This window comes from Mustela putorius, unplaced genomic scaffold, assembly GCF_011764305.1.
Source record: "Mustela putorius furo isolate JIRA1106 unplaced genomic scaffold, ASM1176430v1.1 tig00000281_pilon_pilon_pilon, whole genome shotgun sequence".
Taxonomy (NCBI): domain Eukaryota; kingdom Metazoa; phylum Chordata; class Mammalia; order Carnivora; family Mustelidae; genus Mustela; species Mustela putorius.
Window position 1 is genome coordinate 14,615,688 of NW_025421343.1, and position 9,323 is coordinate 14,625,010.

Here is a 9,323-nt window from a genome sequence, read left to right on the forward strand (position 1 = left end):
GACATTTCTGCAAAGGTGACTTTTATATTATGTGTATTTTAAAATTATATAGGAGGGGCGCCTAGGTGGCACAGTGGGTTAAAGCCTCTGCCTTCAGCTCAGGTCATGATCTCAAGGTCCTGGAATTGAGCCCCACCTCAGGCTCCCTGCTCACTAGGGACCCTGCTTCCCTTTCTCTCTCTCTGCCTGCCTCTCTGCCTCCTTGTGATCTCTGTCAAATAAATAAATAAAATCTTTTTAAAAAATAAAATAAAATTATATAGGAGAAGAGCATTCTAGGCAGAGGCTACGGCAAGTGCCAAGGTCCTGAGGCAGGAATAAACATTGCATATTGGAGGCAGTACATGAAAGCCAGCAAGGTGGGAAAGGTGTAAGGGTAGAAGGTGTAAGGGTAAAAGATGAGATCAGAGAGGTAGAAGAGATGAAATCTCTGGATGTAGTGCTAGCTCAAGGGCTCAGGGAAAGAAAGCATCTCCTATGTCTTAGCCAGGTTCCTGCTTTGAGCAGAAGGTCTCATTTGGGACTAGATTTAGGCTCTGCATACTAATGTGCTTGATTGAATCCTGGTATATGGCCACACCCTCATCCAGAAATGCCTCAGTGTCAGACAAGGACAACTGACAAACATGCCTGGTGTGCCACCCTCACAGGACAGCAGCTTCTTTGGTTTCACCAATCCTATCCCTGTATTCTCCTCCTCCTGTGCTTCTCAGGTAGTGTTGAAGTCCCACTACGACTTCAAATCATGACAGGAATGAGCACTACAAGGATATAGCTGCAGAACAGAGTGCCTAAAAGTGTTTTGTTGCAGACAATGACAGAATCAAATGCCAGAGCAGGTGTGATACAGGAGGTGGATAAGCACAGAAGATGTTTGCAGAAAGGAATGAAATGTATTTTAGCAATATACTTTTGGTGGCATTTTGAAGGATGGAGCAGGAAAGGGAAATGGGGAAGAAAAAAAAAAGATTTCTGGTCATAGAATATGTATATGTCCAAACTCTATTAGATATTGATAAATTGGTATCTGAGTGATGGTAATTATATTATTTTCCCATTGCCACTGTTACGAATCATGACAAACTAAGTAGGTGAAAACACAAATGTATTCTCTTATAGTATTGGAAGCCAGAAGTCTGGAGTCAAGGTGTTGGCAGGGCTGTATTCCTTCTGGAGGCTTCAGGGGAGAATATGTTTCCTGGCCTTTTTCAGCTTTTAGAGGTTGCTTGCATTCCTCAGCTGGTGGCTCCTTCCTTACACCTCTATAGCCCCTTGCTTCCATTGTCACGTATCTTAATACTCACCCTCATTCTCTGGCCTCTTCTTATAAGGGCCCTCGTGATTACAGAGGGCTTGTTCAAATAATCTGGTATAATCTCCCCATCTCAAAATCCTTAAATTAATCACATCTGCAAATTCTTTTTTTACCACATAAGGCAATATATTCACAGGTTTATAGTCACAGGTTCCTGGGATTAGGGTGTGCACAAATTTGGGAGGCTTTTATCTAGGGTAACATAGTACTGTAAGGGCCTACGTAGCCAGAGCGAGCCATTTTGTTGTTTATGCAGTAAACTTAGATTGACCCTGTCCCCTCAGAGGAACTTACTTAGAAACAAGTCTGGGAAACCAGTAAAATATGACTGACCAGTCCCTGATAACAGAGCCCATATACCAGGACATGTCAGGTCAGGGGGAGGTAACAGAGCCCAGAATACAAGGATGAGTCAAGCCAGGTGGAGACATCCAATCAGGAAAACACCTCCCTAACCACCCAAGAATGTGGGCCCTGCCTTTTGGGCGCCAATTCTGACCAGGGTGATAGGCTAGTTCAAATAGCTACATGGGGTGAATTGTAATTCAATTGGCCACCTGTGTGTGGCCAGGCTCAACCACATGACCTTTACTCTATAAAAGTTAGTCTGTGAGGCTGGGAGGGGTTGCCTCTTTGCAAGAGACGGCCCTGACTGGTCAGTTTGATTCTCGATGCTTGGCGCGAAATAAAGCTTTGCCTGACCTTTGCTTGGTATCAGTCTTGCTCCTTTAACCATGGACCCAACAGTACCTATCGTGGATTCTGTGCAGTTCTGCCCAGAACCCCTGGAGGACCAAGGTGCTCATTGCCTCAGCTACTGTTTCATGCTAATGGCTTATAGTTGAGTCTCTCTCTAGAAATTATCCCTGACTGAAAAGAGTCACCTCACCCAGGATTATGTCCCCTCTTCAGGAATAGCCCATATCTAATAACTGGTCCACACAAAAATACAAAGTCCTGCCCCCTTGCCTTGGGACCACTCTAGCTTCCAAAATCCCCAATGGTTTTAGCTGAGGCCTCTTTTGCAATTGAATAGTGGCTCAACTTCTTCCTCTGCTGAATGCTACTTTTCTCCTTCTTTACAAGAGTTTTTCCCAAGCACACTCCCCAATAACCCCTTATACAGATTTCTGTCTCAGAACCTGTTTCCTAGGGAATCAAGATATATCATTACCAGTTTACACTATTGCTAGCAGAATATGAGAATTCTAGGCTTTCATATCCTTGCCAACACATCACATTATCAGGTTTATTAACTTACGCAAACGCAAAGATGTAAAATGGTCTTACATTGTTTTATTTTGTGCTATACTTATTAATAGTGAGGTTGAACATCTTTCAGCCTTTTATTGGCTACTCCAATTTCTCCTTTGGTCAATCAACTGGATACATTACATTTTTTTCTTTCTTTCTTTCACTTTAAGTTTTCTAAATATGGTTGTTGCATAATTTTTTTCCCCAAACGCTGCTTCTATACAAAGTAGCATATGTTCTTTGCAAAAAATATAAAACACACATCCACCCGGCATAGAAAGAGATAAATAAAAGTTACCTATAATCCCATCCCCCAATGGTAACTATTAAGTAATATTTTGGCTACATCATTTCCTTATGTATGTTTATCAGTGCAATATCTTCTTTCTCATTTGGGTCTTCCTAATTTATGTACTTTCTGTGCCTTCTAAAGATTAGTTGAGCTGGGGTGCCTGGGTGGCTCAGTTGGTTAAGTGTCTGCCTTTGGCTCAGGTCATGATCCCAAGGCCCTGGGATGGAGTCCCATATTAGAGTCCCAGCTCTGCAGGTAGCTTGCTTCTCCCTCTGCCTCTGCCTTTCTCTCTCTCTGTCTTTCATGAATAAATAAATAAAGTCTTTAAAAAAATTAGTTGGGCTGGTGGTTTACTTGCATTTTAATCAGAGTTAATTTGGAGTTTTATTTTTCATACTAAGTTATCACTTTCCTTTTTAAAAAAAATTTTATTCATTTATTGGACAGAGTGAGAGAGAGAGAGAGACTGCACAAGCAGAGGGAGAAGCAGGCAGAGGGACAGGGAGAAGCAGGCTCCCTGCTGAGCAGAGAGCCTGACTCGGGTTGACTGTAGGACCCTGGGATCATGACCTGAGCCAAAGGCAGAGGCCTAAAGCCACCCAGGTGCCCCAGTTATCACTTTCTCATACTATACTTGTATTGTTAAATTTATTACTGTATCTTCTCAGTCTTCTTTTCTCTTTTTTGGTCAATGTAAGCTTTTAAAACAATATTTATATTTGTTTTTGGCTCTATCCCAAAGATTTTAAAATATTTTGTCTAGGATTTTCATTGTTAAAAATATTCCATTATTATTTCTGGACTTTCTCCCTGAAGAGAATTCTTTTGAAGGTAATTTTTACCATTTCCTCATATAAACTGGTACTCTCAAATTACTAATTATTTTAAAATCACATAGAATTCTCTGTAAAATTTAACCTTATTTAAGGTTTTTGTGTTGCTTTTATAAAAGATTAATGGACTTGAGCTTTTGGCCAACATGGAGCAATGGCAAATGGATTTATCCTCCTACCTGAAACAATAACAGAATCAGACAAAATATTTGAAACAATAGTTTTCAACACTGTACCATGGGCAGTGATCCCTGAGAGATAAGAAATAAATGATATAGGCACTATAATTGCTAGGAACTTGAGTCTAGGATATATAAATACTCTCAAAACCATTAAAGTTTTAAAAAATCCGAAAATCTGAGGAGTGCCTGGATGGCTCAATTGGATCAAGTCTCATGTTGGGCTCCCTGCTCAGCAGGGACTCTGCTTCTCTCTCTCCCTGTCCTCTTCCCACTTGTAAATAAATACATAATCAAATAAATAAAATAAATAAATACATAATCTTATATAAAATACATAAATACATAAGCTCTCAAATAAATACATAATCTTAAAAAAAATCTGACAATCTGACATAGAAATGGGCAAAAGAAGATGCTTCACCACCAAAGACCCAAAGATGGCAAATAAGCATATGAAAAGATGCTCAAAATCATTGGTCATTAAAGAAATGCAAACTAAAAACCACAGTAAGACACTTCTATACCCCAATAGAATGTTTTAAATTTAGAAAAATGTTCACACCAAGTATTGGTAAGGATGTGGAGGAAAGATGTGGAGCTAGGAATGAAAAATGGTGCAACCACTTTTTCAGTTTGGCACTTTCTTAAAATTTAAATATATACTTACTATATAACCCATCCGTTTTATTTCTAGGTATTTACCCTAGAGAAATTAAAGTATACCTCCATACAATAACTTGCACACAAATATAACAACTTTATTTGTTAATATTGTCAAACTAGAAATGACCCAAATGTCCATCAGTGGGTGGATGGATAAACACATTGTGGTATATCCATATAATGGAACACTACTAAGCAATAAAAATGGATGAACTATTCATATATGCTATAACATGGATTAATCTCAAAATAATTATGAAAAGAGGCCAGACAAAAGAGTACATACTATATAAGTCCATCTACATAAAGCTCTAGAATAGCAAAGTAATTTATAATAGCAAAAAGTAGATCATGTAGATGGACAGAAGGTAGGGCAGTGTAGGAGAAAGAGATTATCAAGGGGTACAAGAACCTTTTGGGGGTGATGACTGCACTCACTGTGTGCATTGTGATGATGGTTTCATGGCTACTATCAAAAAGATAAGAAATAACAAGTGTTGGGAAGGATGTGGAGAATAAGAGACTCTCATACACTGTTTGTGGGAATGTAAATTGGTGCAGTCACTGTAGAAAACAGTATGCAGATTCCTCAAAAAATTAAAAATAGAAATATTATACAATCCATTAATTCCTTTACTGGGTATTTACCCAAAGAAAATTAAAAAAAAATTCAAAAAGATAAATGCACCCATATGTTTATTGCCACATTCTTTACAACAGTCAAGATACAGAAGCAACCCAAGTGTCCATTGATAGATGAATGGATAAAGATGTGTAATATACATACACTGGAGTATTACTCAGCCAAAAAAAAAAAATGAGATCTTACCATTTGTGACAACATGAATAGACCTAGAAGGTATTATACTAAGTTAAATAAGTCAGAGAAAGCCAAATTCCATAAGAATTCACTTTATGTGGAATCTAAAAAACAGAAATGAACAAACAAACACAAACTCTTAAATGCAGAGAACAAACTGGTGTTTGCCAGAAGGGAAGTAGGTGGAGGGGGGAGAGGATGAGATAGATAAAGAGGGTAAGAGGTACAAACTTCCAGTTAGAAAATAAATATGTCACAGAGATGAAAAGTACAGCCAAGGGAATATAGTTAATAATATTGCAATAATGTTTAGTGACAGATGGCAACTATACTTATCACGGTGAGCACTGAAAAAGATATAGAATTGTTGAATCAACACTTTGTACACCTGAAACTAATATGACATTGTATGTTAATTATACTTCAATTTTAAAAGACCAGAAATCAATTGAAATGACAATGAAACACATGATACATTCTGACTGGGCGTAACATTCATGTAAAATTAAGTGTGCTTGTTTATAATTCTTTTTTTTTTTTTAAGATTTTATTCACTTATTTGAGAGAAAGAGACAGAGATAGCAAGAGAGTGCAAGCCAGAAGGAGAGGGAGAAGCAGGTTCCACACTGAGCAGGGAGCCCAATGAGTGCCTGGATCCCAGGAACATGGAATCATGACCTGAAGTGAGGGCAGACACTTAACCCACTGAGCCACTCAGGCACCCCTCCTTGTTTGCAATTCTATGTATGTATTTAAAAGAATCATGTTTTTCAGATGCTGAGCAAGAACAACCCAGGTAAGCCACTCTTGGATTTTTAAACCTCAGAAACTATGTGAGATAACTAATGTTTGTTGTTTTAAGGTGCTAAGTTTGGGGATAATTTGCTATGCAGCAATAGAAAACCAATATAACAACTCTATCATGACATTTATTCTCAACTAATTCTGGGTTCAAAGGGTTGGATTTTGGAGAGAGGAAGACTAGCCCAAGAAACTGTTAAAGAGTTTTCATTCTTGGGAGTTGTTGGATCAATGTTTTATCACTTCTTCTATTCTATGTTGAGTCATGGATTCTAGGCACTCCATTAATTAATTTTTATTTTTAGGCACTCCATTAAGTCTAAAGAAAGAACTGGGGCTCAGATCATAGCAAGAACATGGGTTGTCTGAGAGACAGCTTTTTTCTCCTTTTTTTGTGTGTATAGGGCAATGTGTTAAGAAATTAAAGAACGTCACTGTCTTGAACCCTCGTTATCAGATATTTAAAATGTAATTTGCCAAATTGCTAATTATACATTAGTCTAAAAATTAAAAATTTCATTTAGAGCAAATGAAATTTATAGAATTATGGTTAACATTAATTAATATAGGAGAAGACACCTAAAAAGTTTTTTTTAGAAGATTTTGTTTTTTAAGTAATCTCTATATCGAATGTGGGGCCCAAACTTACAGCCCTGAGATCAGAGTTGCATGCTCTACCAACTGAGCCAGCCAGCTGCCCCTAGAACTTTTTGTAATAGTCAGTACTCTGACATATTACAATTTTTGTATTATAAACAGAATATTAATTCAGTACTACTGTACTACTTAAACACTTGTGCTAAGTTGGGAGAGGTGCAAGAAAGAGAAAATTAAAGAGAAACCTACAATTTAGTCATGGAACGTGATAAAACCAGCTATTTTTTTCTGAAAGGGAGACTGTCACTAAATTTAACATGAAGCAAACTACTGAACATACACACACACACACACACACACACACACACACACATTTGCCAGGGGAAACTGGCAAAAGTTGTTAAATTGGTAACTTAAGTCAGTAAATAAAAATTGCCAAATTGGCTAATTGGCTCCCTGCCTGAGATGGCCATGGGAGAAGGTAAAATTAAGATGGATTTTCCTAATTGGCTTAGTACTATCTTCTGTTTGGTGGAAAATAGACAAGCAATTTTGGCTGCTGACTATAAATGTGTTCTGCATATTTTATATGGAGAAATAGACGGAGAACAAAGTTAGAGAGATTGAAAAATTATGTGAGAAGCCGCCCAAGGAAGGGTGAAAAAAACCTGTCACTCTTAAGGCAATTTAGTTCAGAAGCACGTAAGCTGTTAACTTCCGAACCTCAGGAGTAGCTGCATAAAATTCTTGCCAGAAAAAGTAGCAAACTTGACAAACTGACCAGAAAAGGACTTAGTTTTAGTCAGTATTCAGGAAAATTTGAAAGTTAAAGAGGTTTAGAAATAAAAACCATGAGGAAAAGAATCCACATATGTCATGAAATACAAACATACAGATCACACACACATGCTCTAAAGATATACCGCCTTTAGGCAACATGAAATTGCAAGTTGTTTTAGTTTATTTAGTTACTCTGATTTGAAAGTCTGATTTCATATGAGGTCATGTAGAAACCCACTATTTAATTCAGGAAAAACGTATTCTTCAGCTCCTGGACCTTTCAATGTCAAGAATATGCAGCACTGTTTACCACCATTTGGTAGCACTATACAGCATCTGTGGGAATAACGGATACTTTATAACCATTCATCTCCAAAGGTCTAAAATTGCATAACAAATATCCTGAGGGTACAGCTTTATGATAGGTGCTCACTCATGAAAAGGTTATATGTTAACTAAAAAGAGGTATTTGGTTAGGAAACAAATTAAGCACTGAACATTCTGTCTAGAGGACAGCTCTCATGATGTGGGGGGGGTATGAAGAAAAATCATATCTGGGCTCTGAGGCATAGGATCAGACTTTAGGGGATTGAGAGAAGGGCATTAGATTAGCAGAGGGATGGGGACAGGAACAACAGTGTGAACAGAGGAAAGGAGGAGACTGATTTAGAACAGAACTGAAAGTTCGTGTTAGGAAGTAGTTCTGAGAATAAACAGGTCAGTAGTGAGCAGCATAAGAAAGTTTACTAGACTTAGTAAGTGGGCCGTGCAAGGAGATCCCTAGAAATGTTATTTCAGGAGACTGGTGGCCCATGGACAGACTATTTTTTCTTTAAACCTTGTTTGATTTTTTTTTTGTGTGAATAATATCCTTCATAGTTTCTCATGAAAAGTAATACTAGTATCCTAAAGATCCTTACAGGTTTTTTTTTTTTTTAAATAACTTTTTAGGGACAGGAATAAATAAGAACAGGGTATCAGGATCTTTAGCCTGATAAATGAAGTAGTTCGAAAACCTCCTGTTATTTAGAGAACTTAAATCTAAAAACTTAAGTTAAAATCCCAGAGTTTTTAAAGAGAAAAATGTGTTTTCTGGCCCACTGGACTGGGAACAAGAAAATTGATTTTAATTATTTTGCCATCCAAACATACACCTTGTTGCCTCCAGGTTTAACTCCTTTGGTTTTCCTCATGGCGTTGAATCCAGCTCTTCATAAAAAAATCCCCTTCCCCTGTCCCTTCTCCAAATGTCCTGCTCCAAAAGGCTGCTGAGGGTCGAAGGAAAGGCTCCAGGACAAGGCAGTTGGTTCTGTGGTTTTTGCTTATGCCTCAGAAAAATGTGGATGATAAGAAGAGGGATAGAGACAAAGAGTCACATGGTATGGCATATACCTACTGTGTTCCTTCCCAAATGCACCTATAGTTAGAGCATGAAGACGTGTCCTAGATATGGCTGGATGAGAAAAGTTCTATTTCAATGCAATGCTGTGTTTTAGTTGGTATTTACCTTATTGGACATCCACAATTAGGTGCTGATTTGAAAAAAGAAGCTTAAAATATCTATATTCCTTGCTATCATGAATCCAACTGCAAACAGAGAAGATAAACAATATATGGATGAGCTTGTAGAAATTTAAGATGCAAGATTAGGTTTTGACTTCTGATTTCTTGAAATATATTTACACTCAAACCAAACATGGAAATGAAATAAAATGATGAATCCTTAAAATCTGTGTAGTTATTAAATTCTCCAAAAATTTCAGGGCATTCAAAATAATAGATAAGA